The 24,316-nt window shown below is 44.3% G+C and overlaps 1 protein-coding gene across 1 annotated transcript in view; it reads left to right on the forward strand.

The window, feature by feature from the left end:
- The first annotated feature begins 2,066 nt into the window (after nt 1-2,066).
- The window catches only part of KLF2 (KLF transcription factor 2), a 43,637-nt gene continuing 21,387 nt past the window's right edge, over nt 2,067-24,316 (forward strand). Inside the window, exon 1 of the mRNA XM_075280764.1 lies at nt 2,067-2,071. The gene's annotated coding sequence lies outside the window, so the exon portion shown is untranslated. The remainder of the gene's footprint in view (nt 2,072-24,316) is intronic.

The following is a 24,316-nucleotide window of genomic DNA, read 5'->3' on the forward strand; positions in this document are numbered from 1 at the left end:
AGCATAATGTAGGGCCCAGTGTGAGAAAGCTGGGTCTCCCTCAGAGGTCATGGGTCTTCCAGCAGGACAATGGCCCAAAACACACTTCAAAAAGCACTAGAAAATGGTTTGAGAGAAAGCACTGGAGACTTCTAAAGTGGCCAGCAATGAGTCCAGACCTGAATCCCATAGAACACCTGTGGAGAGATCTCAAAATGGCAGTTTGGAGAAGGCACCCTTCACATCTCAGGTACCTGGAGCAGTTTGCCAAAGAAGAATGGTCTAAAATTCCAGCAGAGCATTGTCAGAAACTCATTGATGGTTACCGGAAGCGGTTGTTCGCAGTTATTCTCTCTAAAGGTTGTGCTACCAAGTATTAGGCTGAGGGTGCCGATGCTTTTGTCTGGCCCATTTTTGCAGTTTTGTGTAAAATGATCAATGATTTGACTTTTTTTTTTTCATTCTCTTTTGTGTTTTTTCATTGCAAGCAAAATAAATGAAGATATTAATACTAGACATGAGCGAGAACTGTTCGGATCAGCCGATCCGAACAGCACGCACGCATGGAAATGAATGGAAGCACCTGGTACTTCCGCTTTGATGCCGGCCGGCCGCTTAACCCCCCGCGTGCTGGCTACGTCCATTCATTTCAATGCGTGCGTGCTGTTCGGATCGGCTGATCCGAACAGTACTCGTTCATCTCTAATTAATACCAAAGAGTTTGTGCTTGCAATCATTTTCTGGAAGAAACTGAGTATTATCTGACAGAATTGCAGGGGTGCCAATACTTTTGGCCAACACTGTATATACAAACATGCATACATGTTTGGACACACACATACCACACCCTCTATATATACACACATATGGGGAGTAGCTAGCAAAGACTAGGCGAATCAGCAAACTTTTGTTTGCTATGGGGACCATAGCACATAGTGCCCCCTTTACTGGCACACACGGAACACCCCATTTACACACACTATAATGTTCCATAGTGGCCTTCCAAAATCCTCTCCAACATGTTTTCTATAAAAATGAAATGCATTGACAGGCTGCTGTAAATAGCTTCTGTACTCTGCAGATGTTTCCTGCAGGACAGTGGTGGGAGACTAGAACTATTCCAGTATTAGTCTTCTGTTAGGGAATTGTTAGTTATGCAGCTTTCCAATATAACACTTAAATAGACCGTGTACCAAGCATAGTGTGAAAAGTCAGTTACATTTTCTTTAGTAGGGGAAGGATGGCTAACTGCCTTTTTGCTCTGCACAAACGACTTACTTTCAGTATTAATGGTATAACTGTGTGCAGCTTGTGCTTTCTTAACATGTAGCACTCTGTACTGGAAATATTTGCATTATGCTCCTAGACATGGCTCAACGTCAGTTTGAAAGGGATGTGACCTGCAAAAAAAAGTTTCTTTCTTTGTTTGATCAGCAGTGATAAGCCACTTGTGGCAGGAACATACAACTTCATTTATGTTTCAGTTGTAGAAGGACAGAAATTATCACATAGCTGACTGAAATACAATCTACCACATATTCTTCGGCATAACCGTCACTATCACAAGTGTTTACATTTGTAGATACAGATGTGCATTCATCAAATGATGAAGATACGGTATCACCTGGAAATTTGGACCACAAGTAAATCACTCAGTCAGAAGTCAAGACAGATTTCATACCCTGACCTCACCAAATAACATAACGCAGCTTGGATAATCTGCTAGTGTGTATAGTTAGTATGGTCACCAGAGTAGCCCATTTATTATTACTTTGAAGGTTGCTAACGGTCTGCAAATACAACATATAACTCTAAGGCTACATGCACTGTTTCAAAAACAAGGAAAGACTATGGCCCAGATTTTTCGATACTTATCCTGTACTCACATGACTGAGTTTCACCGATGAAACTCAGTCCAAGTGTGTTCTGGATTTATCCATACTATGACCACCTTGGGACAGTTGCTGGGAGGCAGGGATAGATAGCTATAATGCCAGGAGTTCCTCTCCCAGAATAATGTTCAGGCAGGAAAATCCGGCACACAAATGGGTTTCACGGGTTAGACAGTGCAAATTTAGACAGGCAATCTGAATATCTTAACACTCTCTAGTATCAGTTACCACCTTTTAGTTAGCTATTTTGGAGAATTTTTGGCTCATTGTAGCGCATTTAAACCACGTCCCTATTTTCATATAATGCACACCTACATGTCTAGCAGATCAGATCAAAACACTTTAAAATTAGAAACTTGATGTGCCAAACTTTGCCAAAGCTGCACCATTTCTATGCCAGTATCTCCAATAGTAAATCTACAATAGTGGGGCCCGGCCTTAGCTTTCTTGTACTCAGTATGGTCCTGAGTGTCAGTCATGATTTAGGAAATGACTTTGTTTGGCAGCCTGTCAGGCAAGTGTTTTCTGCCTCTTATACAAAGTAGTCAAGGAAATGCAAATATAATTTTAGTAAAAGTTGTTGTGAATTACAGTTCTAAGAGGGACGTGTTAACATCTCAAACACCCATTTTTATTTATAACAGTATAGAAATGTAACTCTGGTGTACTTCTGGAAAACTGGAGGTGCTGAGTGATATATCCATCAAGTTCAAGCTTTTGCACATCAGTTATGCTTTAGTCACACAACCATGTCTCTTTCTTGGCTGTGAAAAATGGATGAATCAGTCCATTTTTACCACCCATTGTGCATCCATTTTTCATCCATTCTGTGTCCATTTTACAATTTATAACAGCCAAGTGTCATTCATTTAACATCCATATAAAACGGACCGTTATAAGAACAGATACTGTTTTTATTTTTTGACCAAAACCCCTAATCCATTTTTAACGGCCACCACTTGGACGCAAATCCCTGTTGAAGGTAATTAAAAACGGACTTCAATATGGGTCATGTGTCTGTCAAATCAAAGATAGAACATGTATTTTTGATGAACCTGTAAAACAGTTTGTCAAAAAAATGGACATGTGAATAGACTCACTCTCATTGCTTTTAAAATGGCAGTGTGATGTCTGTGACATGTGATTGGCATATGTGAATAAGACCCAATACATCACATATTGCTAAATGAACAACAACACTAAATTACATTTCTTTTTAGATAAACATCTGGCTGATGGCCATTTCTTTATTTTACTACTTTTAGGGTCCATTCACACAGTTTTTTGGCGAGGATTTTGACGCTGAATCCATGTCAGAATCCAGGTGGAAAAAAAACGCCTCCCCATAGAATTCTATGGGTTCTGCTAGCTCTTTTTTTTCCACTAGCGCAAAAAAAGCTTCCTTCAGGTGGATTCCGCCTGCAAAAAACAACGCAGTCAATGGGAGGCGAAAAATCCACGTGGAATTGACAAAAAACATGTTGAAAAAACCGCTAGCAGTTTTTTCAAGGTCCATACACTGTGCTGGAGGAAAAAAAAAATTCTAATTCCTGAGGCAGATTTTTTCCTCACCAAAAAACTCTGTGTGAATGGACCTGTAGGGAAAATGGTGAGGAATTTGGTGTGGAATTTTCCACACTGAAAAAAAGCCTCCCATTGATTTCAATGGGTTCTGCTAGCTTTTTTTTCCACTAGTCGAAAATTCCAGTAGTGGAAAAAAAAGCTAGCAGAAACCATTGAAATCAATGGGAGGCTTTTTTTTCAGTGTTGAAAATTCTACATCAAATTCCTCACCATTTTCCTCCAAGTGAATGGACCCTAAGGCTCTGTTCTCACGGAGTAACGTGCCGCTCATTTAGACACGTATACACGTGTCAGAGCGCAGCTCTTTAAAACAGATCCCATTGATTTCAATGGGTGCTGGCTTACGCGTGTAACACATTGAAATCAATGGGTCACAAAGTCTCCCATTATTTTCAATGTGTAGCGCGTATAAGCCGGAACCCATTGAAATCGATGTATACATGTCTAAATGAGCGGCGCGTTACTCCGTGAGAACGGAGCCTAAATGTGCTTTGGTCCTTTGTAAAGTGCATTTCAATTGTAACAGGTGTGAAATGTCCCAGACCGTATTCGAAGTATAAACAGAGTGGAAATCATTTCAGTTCTTTATATTGACTGAATATATATATATATATATATATATATATATATATATTTCTTTTTTCTTTTTTTTTAATAAGGTCACCAGATGTCCCGTTTTTTCATTTTTACAGATTTATGTGGTTTGTATCTGGTAGTTGTACATGTTTGCATTGGTCCTTTATACAGTATATGTTTAAAAAATAAAGATAAAGCGTGTGAAAAGTTCAGACAAGACTGACCAGCTAGTGACTACTCTACAACAAAGATGTTTATGGGTTGTTCCCTTTCAGTACCATTTTTCTACAAGAAATGTGGTCTCTTACATGATGGGCAACCAGTGGATAACATATTTCAAAAGTTAACAGCACCCCTGTGTGAGTATATGGGAATGTTGTATGCAAGTGAACCTTTTGGGGCATGACCACACCTGTCTGAGCATCACTTTTGCCTATGGTTGCCATCTATAGCTGTCACCTCCTATTATAAAGATTGACAGCTCCCAGTTTGCAGTGTTGATGGAGTAAAATAGATGGTCCAGATGTGGTTACACGCCAAGTGCACTGAGCAGCTCATTTTCATATGGATTAAAAGTTACTTTTATTTATTTGTTTATTTGTAAAATGATCAATAGCAATCACATCATCTGGGAAGATAGGAGGCAACACTGCTTTACTCCTTCACCCCCTTGGGTAACTCACAAACTCAGGGGGACTCAAGAGGGGGTCTCTGAGGGTTTGCCATTGCAGCTGGGGAACAATAAATGACATCCTGGCTGGCTTTCCCTATGACACACAAGGTTTTTTTTAACTGTTTCCTCTGGTACATCATTGTAGGACGGTGATTGAAGGCTTATTGAAGGCTCCGATGCTTGTCATTGCCATAACAGCATGTAATAAAAGTGAGTGGATTTTACTATTCACCGTGATACATAAGTATTGCAGTAAATAGTATGAGCGATCAGACTCCCTAGGGTTCAAGGTACTTAGGGAGTCTGAACATAAACGTAAAAGAAAAAAAAAGTTTTAAAAAGTATGAAAAAAACTGTACAAACACAAAAGTTTAAATCTCCCCCTTTCCCTAGATAACATATAAAAGTGAATAAAAAAGTATACATAAACACTTTATGTATCCCGTGCTCAAAAATAGCCGAAATATTAGAATATTAAAATATTTATTCCATACGGTGTAGTTGGGAAAAAAAATCTAAATAGCCAAACGGCAATTTTTCTTTTCTAACACTTCTGCCTAAAAAGAATTAAATAAAACGTGATTAAACCATTAGATCTTCCCCCAAATGGTATCAATAAAAAACATCATCTTGTCCCACACAAAAAAGATGTCATAGCCAGCTCAATACTCCATACCCGTAAATATGAAAAAGTTAGTTTCTATTTTGCAACATTTTTTAAAAGGTATCAAAGCATTACAAATACTATATAAATTTGGTATCGCTGTGATCCTACTGACCCATCGAATACAGGTAACATGTCATTTTACCAAACAGTGAATGCTGTAAAATGAAACCCATATGAAATTGGGACATTATTTATTCTTTTTCCAATTTCACCTCATTCAGATTTTTTTCCAATTTGTATAATTTGTCCAGCAAACAATAAGCAATCATATGACTCTGTGGACGGAAAGAAAAAAAAAAAAGATGGCTCTTGGAAGGTTGGGAGAAAAAAACAGATACACAAAAAACGAAACTTGGCTTGGTCTTTAAGAGGTTAGGGTACGTTTAAAATTAAAAAATTGCTATTCTTTTTTATTGAGTTTGATCAGTGACAGACAAAGCTCAAATTACTTCTATATTCTATTTTTTTCACTAACTCATAAAATTGTAAAAGCACTATTCATAAAACAAGTCAAATAGAGCAGGTCTCTGTTCATATTTTTACAAATAAAAACTGAGGTGAATAATTACATTGATGAGAATTCTGGCACAATTTTCACCAAAAAATTGTCTAACATACTGTAGACCATATTTATCAAGTGTTTTAGACTTTTTTTTTTTAGACACTTCTCCATCTTGTGTAGAAAAGACATGTGACCTATCAGGAAAGAGGCATGGCCTAAATTGCAATTCCTTTTGCCAAAAATGCACAAAAAACTTTTGAGCCAATAATAGGAGGTGCAAAGTTAGATTAGGCAGTCTGAGAATATGACAGATTTATCATACGTCATCACTTTAATAAAGTTTCTTCCTTCACCATTTTTTTTGTTTTTTGCCTTGATACCAACACTCCCCCCATTTTGCCCAGGTGTTTTTAATTAGCTGGAGACTGCAAAAAGGGACCCACCTACTAACTCTCAGTCCTCTGACTGGGGCAATATGGTAAGGTGAATTTTTGAGATCTGTTCACACGGTGCGGTGCTGTGTGGTGTCTGCTGCTCCTGCGGCGCCGGGCCCGTGGGGCGGCGCGGCCCAGAGCCTGGGGGCTTGGTCTGGTGGCAAGGGTGTTGCCGGAACACTGGGTCGCTCTCCCTGTGGGCGCTGTATTGTGGTGGTGGCAGTCGCTGTGCAGCGCTGCACCCAGTAGAGTAGGGACCCACTATATAGAGGTTGCCGTGAAGTGGCTAGTGGGCTTATGCACATTTATCAATATGTATACTAAGAACCTCATGTTTAGTATTGTAAAATTTGCTGAGAAGCACTAGATCAATGTATAAGGTTGGGATGTGTGGGCCATATTTTTCTCTTTTTGTACACTATCTAGTAGTTACTCAGGCAACTGCAGAAACGCAGCAACCTGCTTTTATCACAGAAATGCTTTAATGTCATCTTGGAAATCTCTTCCACAGCAGTAAGATGCTTTTCTACAGTTCTTGTAGCTTGGTGTATTGACTGTAAGGGTACATTTGTTTAAAGTTTCCAACAGTCATAGAATCAATATGCTAAACCATAACTAGACTTTCAAACATAATTTGATTTTATGGAAACATTTATATCATTAATACATTTAATACATTTTGTAATATACATTTTGGCTCCTTTCTGTGAAATCTTGTATTTCACTTATTTCTCTATTGAGAGCTGTTGCCTGCTTGTCATTGTCTACAGGCTTGTGTGTAATGTAGAGGAAAAGAGGGTGGTGGATGGTCACTTAAAACAGATATATCTCGGGCATGATTCTGGAATATGAAAGAGGAGATACTCATCTTTCATGTGACAATAAGGCAGTTCAAGTTCTATCTATGCTATTTCCAGAGATATCAACAGTTGAAAACACAGTCAGGATTGGGAGGAGCAGCCACTTCATATAAATACCACAATCCTGCAGCTATTATATCCAGGATCATGTCTCAATTTATTTACCATTGTTCTTTATTGGATATATTTTTCAGATATCTGATGAAGGTCACATTGACCAAAACCTCACAATTTCTGCCTGGATTGTCAATAAAATTGGAGTTCTTGCTCACTTCAGTACTCAATATTTTTGTATTGTGTTTATATGGAATGAGTTCTTTTCCTTGCACCCATTTTCTAGATTTTCCTAAGTGCCATATCACTAGTTTCTTTTATTTAAAATGCAATGACTTGGAAATCCCATATAACCATATTTTATTCTAAAGACAAATATAGAGAATCAAGCTCTAGTAATAACAAATAGAAAAATTCATTTTTCCATTTCATTTGAAAGAAAAAAACTCAATTTAGGATATTCCACTATCTGCAGGACAAAATATAATCAAGTATAATCAAAGTCATTAAAAACGAACACCGTAAGAAAGTTGCACAAATGCACTTTTTCTCCAATTCCACTTCATTCAGAATTTTTTTTATAGTTTCCCAGTACATTGTACAGAATAATATATTGTACCACTATGAATTTGTCCTAAAATTTGTCCCACAAACATTAAGCCCTCATATTGCTCTGTGAACAGAAAAAATAAAATAGTTATGGGCTTTGGAAGGCAGGGAGTCAAAAACGAAAATTGAAAAATGCCACCAACAGGAAGGAGTTGAACTGTTCCATCAAGTACTTCTCTAGAAGTATGGCTGAATGAGATGTTCAATTTCTAAATTTGTGAAATAGTGTAGCATAAATCTCCTTCACTTTCTTAAAAATCCTTTGGTATGTTTGTTCTCATTACATTCTGTTACCAATCCCTCTATGTGCAGCATATTGTTTCAGCTTCTCCACTATTTTCCATTAGAACATACGGTTTGAGCCACTGTTGAAGTAGGCATTGTTTAGCTACCAGGCAAAAATTGCAGAAAAGCAAAGGAAAAGAGTTTCTTCTTGATCTATCCCTCATCCTCTTTTCATCACCAGATACAAGAGTTGCTTACATGGGAACCTCTTATGCTACATATAAATCACTCCAACTGTTTGACAGTTTTCCAGAGAACTTGTGATATGGAATTGCCTCTTAAGCAAATCCCAAAATAACAGAGGATAGTAGAACAAGCTACCTAAATCTCACACAGCCTTGGCTGATAAAGTCTAAGGCTACCCAGACGTCTCCACCAGAGCCTACCTCAAGGTCGGATGGTCTAAACAAGATCTAAACCCAGGTCATCTGACCAATAGCTAGTGAAAAATATGGGTGTAATTGCAGACTAAAATCAGATCAGTAAATCACAGCAAAAACAATCATAAGTCAGGTCAAACCAGGAAAGCAACATATTATTTTGAATTTCCCCATGGTGGGACTATTAAAGGATTATCTTACCTTATTCAAATTTGAATAAAAGCAATAAATTAAAGGGATCCTATCATTAAAAAGCTATTTTTTGCGACTAACACGTTGGAATAACCTTAAGAAAGGCTATTCTTCTCCTACCTTTTATGTCTTCTCCGTGCCGCCGTTCCATAGAAATCCTGGTTTTGGTCGGTATGCAAAGGAGTTTTCTCGCAGCACTGGGGGCGGGCCCCAGCACTCAAACAGCACTGGGGGCGTCCCCAATGCTGCGAGAGAACTCTACAGCGCCGCCTCCATTTTCTTCAGGAACTGGCTCTTTATGGGTCTTCTTCCAGCGCTGGGGGTCAAACTTCTAGGCCTCTGGCCTCGGGCAGAGCCGACTGCGCATGCCCACGGCCACATGCAAAATGGCCGCTTACCCAGTAAGTAAGCGGCCATTTTTTGTGGCGGTAGAGAGTTCTCTCGTAGCATTGGGGACGCCCCTTATGCTATTTGAGTGCTGGGGCCCACCCCCAGTGCTGCGAGAGAACTCATTTACATACCGGCCAAAACCAGGATTTCTTTTTTTTTCTTTTTAAATGTAGATTGTGAGCCCCACATAGAGCTCACAATGTACATTTTTTTCCCTATTAGTATGTCTTTGGAATATGGGATGGAAATCCATGCAAACACAGGGAGAACATACAAACTCCTTGCAGATGGTTTTATGCCCTTGGCGGGATTTGAACACCAGGACTCCAGCGCTGCAAGGCTGCAGTGCTAACCACCGAGCCACCGTGTGGCCCCCCCCCAAAACCAGGATTTCTATGGAACGGCGGCGCAGAGAGGACATCTAAAGGTAGGCGACGAATAGCCTTTCTTAAGGCTATTCCTACGTGTTAGTCTCAAAAAATTTCTTTTTAATGATAGCATCCCTTTAATAGCAAGCACACGTTAAGATCTGACCATCCCTGATGATTGGAGGATGAAGCAGTACTCAGACAGTTTCATTATTTCAGAGCTAGTCAGTAAAAGTTTCACATGTGACCATGAAAATCTTAAATGTGTTGTCCGGGATAAACCAAACTTTCTAACCTAAGCTACCCAGCCCCCCATACTCCCACCTACTTAAAAGCTATATTTACTTAGATCGCTGGGGAAGTTATGTGACCGGCCCAAGCACATTTTCACATTTTCCGGTCATGTTCTGTTTCCTTGTTTCTGGAAACGGAACATCACCGGATACTAACCCAACCCATCATACTTACCTTCTTCCAGTCCGAATCTTTTGGGACATCACTACAGCACATGCCGACACATGCACAGTAAGGGGCAGAAAAGAAGACAGCTGTATGTGGTGGAGTATTGTACCAATCTATGTTGTATAATGATGTAATGTATACAGCTTTATTAATAATGTAAAGTTATATTATTTGTAAAGTATTTTTTTCATATAAAGTATCTGTGTCGGTTGTATGTTACTCTTGTGGTGTATAAAGGACTGGAGTGTGGGTTTATAGGAAACTAGCTGGTACCCGCGACTTCGTCTGCGGTGATCGTAGAAGTGGGTATATACAGGCGTGAGTAAGGTTTTCGTACTGTGTATAAAGTATGGGATATGAAATGTAACTTTGTATCTTGTTGTTGCTGTAATTCTGAGAGCACATGAGACTTTTGTGTTGGATGTAATTTGTATTTCAGCTGCTATACGGTGTTGTTATAGTGTCTTTGGGACAGAGTTATTTCAAGTGAATATACTTGGATATACGATATGGTATGATTTTTTATTTGCAACCAGTACATGTAAGTTTTGGGCACAGGATACTCTTGAGCAAGCAACATAAAGTCTGGCCCTGTGCATGACAGTGTAGTAACCAGTGGCGGATTCAGGGTTTGCGGGGCCCTGGGCAATTGACTTTGGCGGGGCCCTACGCGCAGCGCGCCGCAGCAAATTAGGCCCCACCCACTTTTATGTTGACTCCGCCCATTCTCATTCATTATTCATGTGATTCCACACAGTATAATCCTCCTACAGTCACCCGTAAATTATATGTCCCCCCTCCATCTCTCCCCATTTTCATATACACCCTTCATCTACCCCTAGTTTCATGTCCCCCCCCCTCTATCTCTGTCTGCAGTTTCATGCCATTCTCCCCCTTTATCTGCCCACAGTTTCATGTCCCCCCCGTCTCTGCCCCAGTGTCATGCCGTTCTCCCCCCTTCATCTGCCCCAGTGTCATGCCGTTCTCCCCCCCTTCATCTGCCCCAGTGTCATGCCATTCTCCCCCCCTTCATCTGCCCCAGTGTCATGCCGTTCTCTCCCCCTTCATTTGCCCCAGTGTCATGCCGTTCTCGCCCCTTCATCTGTCCCAGTGTCATGCTGTTCTCCCCCCTCCATCCACCCCAGTGTCATGCTATTCTCCCACCTTCATCTGCCTCAGTGTCATGCCGTTCTCCCCCCCCCTTCATTTGCCACAGTGTCATGCTGTTCCCCCCTCCCCTTCATTTGCCCCCCAGTTTCTTTGGGCCCCCTCCATCTCTGTCCCCAGTTTCATGCCGTTCTCTCCCCACCCCCTTCATCTTCCCCAGTGTCATGCCATTCCCCCCCTCCCCTTCATTTGCCCCCCAGTTTCATGGGCCCCCTTCATTATTTTCCACCTTAATATTTAATACAAAACAAACACTTACACTCACCTTCTATCACTCACCTTCCATCGTTCCCCCGACGCTCCTCTCTCTCACTCCAGTCACATACGCGATGCAGGAGCTGTGACCTCAGCTCCTGCTTAGCTGCGGCCCGGCTTGCGTGTGTAAGCGTGATGTGATGACGTCATCGCGCCTACACACGCAAGCCGGGCCGGAGCTTTAAAGCAGGAGCTGATCTCACAGCTCCTGCATCGCGTATGTATTCAGCTCATCGGCGGACGGACGCCGATGAGCTGAAATCCTGACAGGCAAGTGCCGGGGGGCCACCAGAGGCTCTGTGGGCCCCGGTACTTGCCCGACTATGCCGAGGCTGACCGGGACCATTTTGTTAGGGCCGGGCCGCGGGGCCCCGCTAAGCTCGCCCGGCCCTGGATCCGCCCCTGGTAGTAACTCCATGTGCCTCTTATTAATAGCAATTAACCCCATCATGTCCCTCACATTAACCCTTGTGTAAGAGTTACTGATATGTGAGAGACTTGGAGGTAATAATTAAGTATCTTCATTATTGAGGTCTTTTATTATTACCTCCATATGTCTCACATAGTAGTAACCTTTATATGAGGCACACAGGGGTTAATATGAGGGACATGATGGGGTTTATTCCTATTAATGTGAGGCACATGGAGTTACTAACATTAAACTAATAACCCCAAATGCCTGACATTAATGAGAACAGTAATCCTATGTACCTGTGTGTTTTTCAGTTTCACTTTGCTAGCAGCTTCCTTTCCTCCTCGGGGAATGTTAGCAGGATGTAGACCACTATAGCAGGCACAGACCTGAGTGATTAAGCTCCACCCCCTGGGTTTCCTGCACCCCTCTCAAAGGGGAGTGTCCTTATGCCTCAGCTCTAGCAGCCCACTGAAGAGACTCGGACTGCATTTAACTCTTGCAGGTCCTGTGCTGCTGGTGTGCCAGTGAAATATGGCAGGAGTGCCACTCTTGGCATGCTGACCTCTGCTGTAGAGGGTAATATGAATTTTGTGGCTTGCTATGGTCCAAAGTGTGTGAGATTGCAGAGATGGTGATATGAGTTTGGGTTTTGTGGGGGTCCTGGGAAAAACGTATGTGCGCTATTGTGACGAAAAGTAGCCTATTGCGCAATCGAGTGTAGTAACTATTAGAGATGAGCGAACAGTGTTCTATCGAACACATGTTCGATCGGATATCAGGGTGTTCGCCATGTTCGAATCGAATCGAACACCGCGTGGTAAAGTGCGCCAAAATTCGATTCCCCTCCCACCTTCCCTGGCGCCTTTTTTGCACCAATAACAGCGCAGGGGAGGTGGGACAGGAACTACGACACTGGGGGCATTGAAAAAAATTGGAAAAAGTCATTGGCTGCCGAAATCAGGTGACCTCCATTTTAGACGAATAGTGGATTTCAAATCCGGGTCATATGAGAATGTGAACTTTGTGACTATGAGACAGGGATAGCTGTACAGGCAGGGATAGCTAGGGATAACCTTTATTTAGGGGGGAATGTTATTAAAAATAACTTTTTGGGGCTCTATCGGGTGTGTAATTGTGATTTTTGTGAGATAAACTTTTTCCCATAGGGATGCATTGGCCAGCGCTGATTGGCCGAATTCCGTACTCTGGCCAATCAGTGCTGGCCAATGCATTCTATTAGCTTGATGAAGCAGAGTGTGCACAAGGGTTCAAGCGCACCCTCGGCTCTGATGTAGCAGAGCTGAGGCTGCACAAGGGTTCAAGCGCACCCTCGGCTCTGATGTAGGAGAGCCGAGGGTGCACTTGAACCCTTGTGCACCCTCGGCTCTGCTACATCAGAGCCGAGGGTGCGCTTGAACCCTTGTGCACACTCTGCTTCATCAAGCTAATAGAATGCATTGGCCAGCGCTGATTGGCCAATGCATTCTATTAGCCCGATGAAGTAGAGCTGAATGTGTGTGCTAAGCACACACATTCAGCTCTACTTCATCGGGCTAATAGAATGCATTGGCCAGCGCTGATTGGCCAGAGTACGGAATTCGGCCAATCAGCGCTGGCTCTGCTGGAGGAGGCGGAGTCTAAGATCGCTCCACACCAGTCTCCATTCAGGTCCGACCTTAGACTCCGCCTCCTCCAGCAGAGCCAGCGCTGATTGGCCGAATTCCGTACTCTGGCCAATCAGCACTGGCTAATGCATTGTATTGGCGTGATGAAGCAGTGCTGAATGTGTGTGCTTAGCACACACATTCAGCTCTACTTCATCGGGCTAATAGAATGCATTGGCCAGCGCTGATTGGCCAGAGTACGGAATTCGGCCAATCAGCGCTGGCTCTGCTGGAGGAGGCGGAGTCTAAGATCGCTCCACACCAGTCTCCATTCAGGTCCGACCTTAGACTCCGCCTCCTCCAGCAGAGCCAGCGCTGATTGGCCGAATTCCGTACTCTGGCCAATCAGCACTGGCTAATGCATTGTATTGGCGTGATGAAGCAGTGCTGAATGTGTGTGCTTAACACACACATTCAGCTCTACTTCATCGGGCTAATAGAATGCATTGGCCAATCAGCGCTGGCCAATGCATTCTATTAGCGTGAACTGAGTTTGCACAGGGGTTCTAGTGCACCCTCGGCTCTGCTACATCAGATTGCTACATCTGATGTAGCAGTGCCGAGTGTGCATCAGATGTGTAGTTGAGCAAAACTGACTCAGCACTGCTAAGTCTCTGCATTCGCATAGGAATGCATTGGCCAGCCTTCGGCCAATCAGCGCTGGCTCTGCCGGAGGAGGCGGAGTCTAAGGTCGGACCTGAATGGAGACTGGTGTGGAGCGATCTTAGACTCCGCCTCCTCCAGCAGAGCCAGCGCTGATTGGTCGAGTTCCGTACTCTGGCCAATCAGCACTGGCCAATGCATTTCTATGGGGAAAAGTTAGCTTGCGAAAATCGCAAACTGACAGGGATTTCCATGAAATAAAGTGACTTTTATGCCCCCAGACATGCTTCCCCTGCTGTCCCAGTGTCATTCCAGGGTGTTGGTATCATTTCCTGGGGTGTCATAGTGGACTTGGTGACCCTCCAGACACGAATTTGGGTTTCCCCCTTAACGAGTTTATGTTCCCCATAGACTATAATGGGGTTCGAAACCCATTCGAACACTCGAACAGTGAGCGGCTGTTCGAATCGAATTTCGAACCTCGAACATTTTAGTGTTCGCTCATCTCTAGTAACTATGTTTGTGGAAAATTTCAGCTTGCTATGGTCCAAAGTGTGTGAGATTGCAGAGATAATGATGTGAGTTTGGGTTTTGTGCGGGTCCTAGGAAAAACGTATGTGCGCTATTGTGACGAAAAGTAGCCTATTGCGCAATGGGGTGTATTAACTATGTTTGTGGAAAATGTCAGCCAAATCGGTGGAGCGGGTTTTGCGTGATTGACTAACAAACATCCGAACATCGAAACCCACAAACATCCAAACTCACAAACTTTCACATTTATAATATTAATAGGATAGCACATAGTCAGGTGGCTGTATAGAAACCAAGGGAACGACCTATTAACAGACAAAAGAAGTATAAGACAGATAGCCCTCAAACCAACCCTTTTTCACTATCTGACGGTGCTTATGGTTCAACAAAGACTGTTCTACCTTTAAGTGTACATTCCAGAGGTGGAACCTACATCTGTCAGATCCAGTAGATATGCTATAAATGTCTGAGATTGGAAAAGCTTCTTAATATTCTTAAATCATCTGCAACAATATTTGTGTAACCCGAATTGAATTTCAACAAAAGTACACAACTGCAAAATCATGACTGTTTCAGGCTAATTTCTGCACACCGTCGGAGGACCAGATCAACCGACAGATGACATATGGATCTTGAAAGACCCCATTAACTATAATGGAGGCCTTCGAGTGTCTGTCGTTTTTAAATTGAAATCTGTGGACAAAATAGCTGTGCTTGCAGGACTTTTTTGTTCACCAATTTCAAGCGGACACTACAACAAAGTCTCATATGGAAACTCTGACACAGATGTGAATGTAGCCTTAATTTCTTAGGTACACTTTTTTATTTTTATATGAATTAATAGTTAAGTTGAAGGGAATAACGAAAGATTGTGAATGACAATCTGTTTTCCCTTAGCCCAAACAGCAGCACAACTGGGGTATTTCTGCCCCTATGAGCTGTTAGGACAGGTGGAATTTTTAATTACCTAACAGCAATTGACCCCTATAAGAGGCCGGAAGACCAACTCCCCCTTGTGTTAGTAACAAGTATAAGATCTGACATATATTTTACAGACATGATACATAGTACAAAAAGTACAAATACAGCATAGGGAGGGAGCCTTGTGCTGCTGTTTGGGCTAAGGGAAAACAGATTGTCATTCACAATCTTTCAAGCAAATTTTCTGATTTCCGGAAAGGCGCAGTGCATTCCAGGTAAATCTGCAATGCTCTCACCAAGTCCAACTTGTGCATCTTCTCCTCCCACTCAGAGGTGGGAGAGGGAAAAAAGGCTGGTAAGACAATTACCTGGTTGATATTCTGATAAGTGGGTACCTTTGGCAAAAATCCTGGGACGAACTTCAACTGTACTCTGTCTGGAAAGAAGGTTATAAATGGTTCAGAGGCCACTAGGGCCTGTAGTTCGCCAACCCTCTTGGCGGAGGTTATTGCCAATAGGAAAGTTATTTTATATGATAGGTACTTCAAATCCACTTCAGATAGGGGCTCAAAGGGAGGTGCACAGAGCCACTGTAGAACTGCAGCAAGGTCCCAAGTAGGGACGGGCGGTTGCACCTGAGGGCGAAGTCTAGAAGCCCCTCTTAGAAATTGTCTGATTAGAGGATCTAGTGATAATCTGGTCTCCAGGAGAGCGCATAGAGCTGAAACTTGTACCTTCAGGGTAGCGGGTGCCAGCCCCCTCTCTAGGCCATCTTGTAGGAACTCCAAGACTGCATCCCTGTTAGGGTCACGCTGGTTACTTGTACACCAGTTCTGGAAAACCCGGGCGACCCTCTGATAGCTCTGGTTAGTTGACTTTGCACTTGAGTGCACCAAAGTCCTTAGCACTCCCTGGGACAATCTTCTTTCACCAGCTGAAGGCTGGTTGACCTCCAGGCAGTGAGGTTGAATCTGTTCAGAACTTGATAAGGTTGACTGTTCTGGATTACCAGAATTTACACTGGTGGAAGCCTCCAGTTGTTCCTCCGCCTCATGGGAATGAAGACGGTGAACCATGCCCCTTTTGACCAGAATGGCGTGCTTGTTGCCAAGCTCTGGTCCTGCCTGTGTTTCGTCAATACCTTCAGAATCCTCAGACGGGGAGGAAAAACGCTCTTCAGTTTGAACCTCCAAGGTATTGACAGGGCATAGAGCGTCAGAGGGCTGTCTCCCTGGACTGGGAGACAATGCTCCTCTCTTGTGGCGCTGTTTGAGGTGGCCATCAGATCCACCTCGGGGAGACCTCATCTTTTGAAAAGATGGTGGAAAGCACCCTGGTCTAGGGACAGCTTGTCTGAGGTCGCCAGTGCTCTGGTAAGCTAGTCCCGTAGAATGTTTGAGTAACCTGGGAATTGAACCGCCGACAGCTGGGAAAGGAATGGACTTGAGTAGACTGTCATCAGGTTGTCCATCCGGCTCCTGATCATCTTCTTCAGTGGAAGTGGCGCCAACGTCTGAGGTTCCACGTGAACTTTCGTAGGCTCTCGCCAGCTGGGTAAGCGCGTTCTCTTCAGGTAACACCAGGTGTCTTGTACCAGGGTCTCCCCCAGATGAGCTCCCCTGGTGAGGGAGGCATCTGTGGTCAACAGGGTCTAGGTAAACCTGACCGAGGACCTGCCATCGCGAAGATGGATTTACAGGGCTTGAACTAGCCAGGTACTGATGGTCTACTGGATGGGCTTCTTTAGTCCCAAGGGACAGAGATTCCAGACTCGCAGCTTCTTGCTGTAATGAAGGTGCCTCCAGATAAGAGAGTCTATGGTGAATCCCCGGAACTGGATTCGATTTGATGGAATCACAAGCAACCCTTACGGGTAACTGGCTCTGGTCTAAGTAAAGGGGACATCCTTGAGGACAAGGGAAGCTGAAGGTCTGCCGTGTGGGAGGGTGGGAATTTGAGGACCAAGTCTTCCATCTAGGTATTTGTCCCTTTGATCCAGGCTCCTGGACTGAACTCCGGGCCGTCCTGCGAGTATACCTGGCCTGAAGGTCTTCTAGCGATACCGGATCCTGCGGAAGAAATGGTCTTGGTAGAGAACGTTGAACCTGAGTCCTCCACCTAATGTCTTGGGTACCAAGAAAGCCGGAAAGTCCTTCTGGTCGGGTACTCACAGATGAAGTTGTTTGGGGCCCTGAAAAAAGGGCAAGATGTTATTTCGGCCAACGGAGTCAAGATGACAACTATTCCATTCTGAGAGCCTCCCGGATCTTTGCGTCGGGCGCCTAGATGGAGAATGGGCCTGTCTTTTCCCAAGGCAGCTGACACATGAGTGGACTAGTCAGGGATCTCTCTTGCGGTCACGGGAAGTACCGCGTCCCCTGCTCCTGCCTTGGGGGGCGGAGCGCCCACGTCCTCTGAAGCCTCTGGAGGAGGAACCTCGACCCCGAAAGGATGACCTCCTTCTTTTGGGTGGCTGTGGAAGGTTCTTCGTCTAGTTGTCCGCCAAATCCTCCATTATTTTATCCAGGGCTTTGCCAAAAAGCCTACCAGGTTCAAAGGGTAGCGAACAAAGCCCTAGTTTAGAGGCGTTGTCCACCCTCCACGGCTTCAGCCACAATGGTCGTCTGGCCACAGTGGTAAGGGCCATGGATCTGGAGGCAAGCTTCAGCTGTGTCCTAGAAGCTTCAGCAAAGTGGTCCACCATCAGATTTATATCCGACATGGCCGACAGGAGGTCATCTCGGTGGACCCCAGTATCTACAGTATATCCCTAGTAAGGGATGATAATTTGGCCCTTAGGCCAGCCACCACCTCATTGGCCGATATGGCCACGGAGGCCTGGGAAGAGGCGGCAGAGTATGCCCGCCTTAAGGACCCCTCCACACGGCGGTCCAATGGGTCCTGTAAACTCGACCCGTCCTCAGCAGGGAGGACAGTTCGGCGGGATAACTTGGCTACTGCCACATCAACTTTTGGTGGTGGCCCCCAAGCCCCCTGTTGGTACTCCGTCATAGGAAACAGGGTCCTAAACCTTGAGGAGGGTGCGAATGGTTTTTCAGGATGCCTCCACTCCCCCTCCATCACCTGGACTAGGCCCGAACTGGCCTTAAAGAACTTTACCCTCCTGCTAGGACCTTCACCAGCCTCCCGATCCCTCGGCAACATTGTCTGGAGGAGGGGGGTTTAAATAGGTGGGCTGGGGAAAAAAAGGGGGTGGAGCAACCCCTCCCATAGACCTGATACAACCTTCCTTATACTGTGCACATTTTATATATAATTCCCCTCACCCCTCCCCTCCTATAATAGGAAAGGGTTAATATAGGCAGAAAAGAAGGGTCCTACCTTAATCCTTCTAATTTCTTCTTCAATATCGCAGCCGCGGCCCTTGGAACGGGTCGCGCGATCTGCACATATGCGGCTCGCCCGAAAGCAGTCCTTGGCTCAGGCGGAACCCGGGAGCCGCATATTGGTTCCCAGGACCCGCCGGAACAAAAAGGTTCCTACCCTCACCGGCAACAGCACACCAGCATTGAGAGGCTGCCGGGTCCCTACAGACTTGACTTGAAGGATGTCAGCGCCACACAGCTCCAACTGGGGACCACAGAAACAGAGAGAGAGCCGCAGCAAGGTACTGATAGGTGGGGGAGAGGGGACCCCCTATAGGAGGCCAGAGCACCTCTCCCCTGTCCACCTGTCCTGTCCCACAGGACAGAAAAAAACACAAGGGGGAGTTGGTCTTCTGGTCTCTTATAGGGGTCAATTGCTGTTAGGTAATTAAAAATTCCACCTGTCCTAACAGTTCATAGGGGCAGGAATACCCCAGTTGTTCTGCTGTTCGGCTTAGGGGGAAACTTCAATATGCTTCACTAGAGAAAAGTGGCCATGTCTTTATTACTCATGTCTTTCATTTTTATCTGTATGATTCTGTCCATACTACATATGATCAGTGGGTACACTGGATTGTGGGGGAAATAAGAGGTGAGGAATGTTCCATTTTTTTTTTGTTTTAGACCATTTGTAAATATATTGCGTTATTTCAATCTCCCATTACAGTCATTTATGGCATATCTATAGAATCTGCCATAAATGTCTGATAGATGTGGATTCAACCAATGGCACTTGAGTCAAGAAAAGGAGTCCCTCGATCCCTGTCCCATCTGCTGAAGTCGAGATGACCACATGGAGGATAAATGGTGAGATGTGGATAGTTATACCCTTTTAAGATTGGATACAAATTAGATATATAGCTACACTATGTGTTATAGATCCAAATACCACCTCACCACACAAGCACATATGACTCTGGATGTGATCATAAAAGGGGAACTCCACTTCCACACTCATTTATCAGACTAGGATACAAAGGAGCGAAGCAATCTCAATATCCGCACATCCACAGAAATAGCTGGCACTACCTGCCATGTACGGCAGATGAATCACATAGTATCAATCACCTCTGCGCCCTTCGGCAATACACAGTGGACAATCTTTGGTACTACTCAGTGAACGATCTAGCACACACTGGCAAACAAAGAGGTAACAAACATAAGCAGTATTTTCTCTCTGTGGGATTGTGTGGACAAGGAAAATCTTATTATATTTTAAAACTTAATATACATAAAAAGTACAGTGCTTACAGAGAACAAAAGGTAATTAGACTACATAAACACGGGGGCAACATGGTGGCTCAGTGGTTAGCACTGCAGCCTTGCAGTGCTGGAGTCCTGGGTTTGAATCCCGCCAGGAACAACATCTGCAAGGAGTTTGTATGTTCTCTCCATGTTTGTGTGGATTTCCTCTGGGTATACCTCATATACAGTTCAAGAATACCATACCAAACATGAAGATTAAATAATACTTCCTTCCACCAAAACATAATTTAGCATGGTTATGAATAGAGATGAGCGAAGAGTGTTCTATCGAACTCATGTTCGATCGGATATTAGGCTGTTCGGCATGTTCGAATCGAATCGAACACCGCGTGGTAAAGTGCGCCATTACTCGATTCCCCTCCCACCTTCCCTGGCGCCTTTTTTGCTCCAATAACAGCGCAGGGTAGGTGGGACAGGAACTACGACACCGGTGACGTTGAGAAAAGTAGGCAAAACCCATTGGCTGCCGAAAACATGTGACCTCTAATTTAAAAGAACAGCGCCGCCCAGGTTCGCGTCATTCTGAGCTTGCAATTCACCGAGGACGGAGGTTTCCGTCCAGCTAGCTAGGGCTTAGATTCTGGGTAGGCAGGGACAGGCTAGGATAGGAAGGAGAAGACAACCACAACAGCTCTTGTAAGAGCTAAATTCCAGGGAGAAGCTTGTCAGTGTAACGTGGCACTGACGGGCTCAATCGCCGCAACCCAGCTTTCCCAGGATCCTGAATGGAATACACTGTCAGTGTATTCCCGTATACCCGATATATACCCCGATACCCGTTCCAACGGTGTGCCCCCCCCACCTTCACCCCAGAAATACCCTGCAAGTCCCCTAGCAATAGAATTGGGGCTATATACACCCACAATTTTTACTACTGGTATACAGTGCCATTGTCTGACTGGGAATTCAAAGAATATATTGGGGTTATAAATGCCCTCATTTCTTGCTACTGCCATATAGTGCCAGTTTCTGACTGGTAATTCAAAGAATATATTGGGGTTACGTGCACCCACAATTTTTACTACTGGTATACAGTGCCATTGTCTGACTGGGAATTCAAAGAATATATTGGGAATACAAATACCCTCATTTCTTGCTACTGCCATATAGTGCCAGTGTCTGACTGGGAATTCAAAGAATATATTGGGGTTACGTGCACCCACAATTTTTACTACTGGTATACAGTGCCATTGTCTGATTGGGAATTCAAAGAATATATTGGGAATACAAATACCCTCATTTCTTGCTACTGCCATATAGTGCCAGTTTCTGACTGGTAATTCAAAGAATATATTGGGGTTACGTGCACCCACAATTTTTACTACTGGTATACAGTGCCATTGTCTGATTGGGAATTCAAAGAATATATTGGGAATACAAATACCCTCATTTCTTGCTACTGCCATATAGTGCAAGTTTCTGACTGGTAATTCAAAGAATATATTGGGGTTACGTGCACCCACAATTTTTACTACTGGTATACAGTGCCATTGTCTGACTGGGAATTCAAAGAATATATTGGGAATACAAATACCCTCATTTCTTGCTACTGCCATATAGTGCCAGTGTCTGACTGGGAATTCAAAGAATATATTGGGGTTACGTGCACCCACAATTTTTACTACTGGTATACAGTGCCATTGTCTGACTGGGAATTCAAAGAATATATTGGGAATACAAATACCCTCATTTCTTGCTACTGCCATATAGTGCCAGTTTCTGACTGGTAATTCAAAGAATATATTGGGGTTACGTGCACCCACAATTTTTACTACTGGTATACAGTGCCATTGTCTGACTGGGAATTCAAAGAATATATTGGGGTTATAAATACCCTCATTTCTTGCTACTGCCATATAGTGCCAGTTTCTGACTGGTAATTCAAAGAATATATTGTGGTTACGTGCACCCACAATTTTTACTACTGGTATACAGTGCCATTGTCTGACTGGGAATTCAAAGAATATATTGGAATACAAATACCCTCATTTCTTGCTACTGCCATATAGTGCCAGTGTCTGACTGGGAATTCAAAGAATATATTGGGGTTACGTGCACCCACAATTTTTACTACTGGTATACAGTGCCATTGTCTGACTGGGAATTCAAAGAATATATTGGGAATACAAATACCCTCATTTCTTGCTACTGCCATATAGTGCCAGTTTCTGACTGGTAATTCAAAGAATATATTGGGGTTACGTGCACCCACAATTTTTACTACTGGTATACAGTGCCATTGTCTGACAGGGAATTCAAAGAATATATTGGGAATACAAATACCCTCATTTCTTGCTACTGCCATATAGTGCCAGTTTCTGACTGGTAATTCAAAGAATATATTGGGGTTACGTGCACCCACAATTTTTACTACTGGTATACAGTGCCATTGTCTGACTGGGAATTCAAAGAATATATTGGGAATACAAATACCCTCATTTCTTGCTACTGCCATATAGTGCCAGTGTCTGACTGGGAATTCAAAGAATATATTGGGGTTACGTGCACCCACAATTTTTACTACTGGTATACAGTGCCATTGTCTGACTGGGAATTCAAAGAATATATTGGGGTTATAAATACCCTCATTTCTTGCTACTGCCATATAGTGCCAGTTTCTGACTGGTAATTCAAAGAATATATTGGGGTTACGTGCACCCACAATTTTTACTACTGGTATACAGTGCCATTGTCTGACTGGGAATTCAAAGAATATATTGGGAATACAAATACCCTCATTTCTTGCTACTGCCATATAGTGCCAGTTTCTGACTGGTAATTCAAAGAATATATTGGGGTTACGTGCACCCACAATTTTTACTACTGGTATACAGTGCCAATTTCTAACTAGGAATTCAAAATGCGCAAGGCTCCCGGAAAGGGACGTGGACGAGGCCGTGGGCGAGGTCGGGGGAATGGTTCTGGGGAGCAAGGTAGCAGTGAAGCCACAGGGCGTCCCGTGCCTACTCCTGTGGGGCAGCAAGCATTGCGCCACTCCACAGTGCCAGGGTTGCTTGCCACATTAACTAAACTGCAGGGTACAAACCTTAGTAGGCCCGAGAACCAGGAACAGGTCTTGCAATGGCTGTCAGAGAACGCTTACAGCACATTGTCCAGCAGCCAGTCAGACTCTGCCTCCTCTCCTCCTATTACCCAACAGTCTTGTCTTCCTTCCTCCCAAAATTCCGAAGCTTTACAGAACAATAACCCAAACTGTCCCTGCTCCCCAGAGCTGTTCTCCGCTCCTTTCATTGTCCCTCAACCTGCCTCTCCACGTCACGATTCCACGAACCTAACAGAGGAGCATCTGTGTCCAGATGCTCAAACACTAGAGTCTCCTCCATCTCCGTTCGATTTGGTGGTGGATGACCAGCAACCCACCCTCATCGACGATGATGTGACGCAGTTGCCGTCAGGGCATCCAGTTGACCGGCGCATTGTGCGGGAGGAGGAGATGAGACAGGAGTTGGAAGAGGAAGTGGTGGATGATGAGGACACTGACCCGACCTGGACAGGGGGGATGTCAAGCGGGGAAAGTAGTGTGGATGTTGAGGCAGGTGCAGCACCAAAAAGGGTAGCTAGAGGCAGAGGCAGAGGTCAGCAGCTTAGGCGAAGCCAGGCCACACCCGGAATCTCCCAAGATGTTCCAGTTCGTACCCAGCCCCGAAAAACTCCCACCTCGAGGGCACGTTTCTCGAAGGTGTGGAGTTTTTTCAAGGAATGCGCCGAGGACAGATATAGTGTTGTCTGCACAATTTGCCTCTCGAAATTGATTAGGGGCTCTGAGAAGAGCAACCTGTCCACCACTTCAATGCGCCGTCATTTGGAATCCAAGCACTGGAATCAGTGGCAGGCAGCAACGGCAGGACAAAGGCCGCCTGCCGTTCACGCCACTGCCACTGCCTCTGCCACTGCCTCTGCCTCTGCCACTGCCACTGCTGACTGTGCTGGCGATGCACTCCAGAGGACGAGCCAGGACACCACTTCATCTGCCTCCGCCACTTTGTTGACTTCTACCTCATCCTCCCCTGGTCCTGTCTTATCTCCTTCTCCTGCACCATCAAAGGCACCATCAGGCGTTTCTTTACAACAACCCACCATCTCTCAGACATTGGAGCGGCGGCAGAAATACACTGCTAACCACCCACACGCGCGAGCCTTGAACGCCAACATCGCTAAACTGCTGGCCCAGGAGATGTTG

This window comes from Leptodactylus fuscus, chromosome 1 (assembly GCF_031893055.1).
Source record: "Leptodactylus fuscus isolate aLepFus1 chromosome 1, aLepFus1.hap2, whole genome shotgun sequence".
Classification (NCBI taxonomy): domain Eukaryota; kingdom Metazoa; phylum Chordata; class Amphibia; order Anura; family Leptodactylidae; genus Leptodactylus; species Leptodactylus fuscus.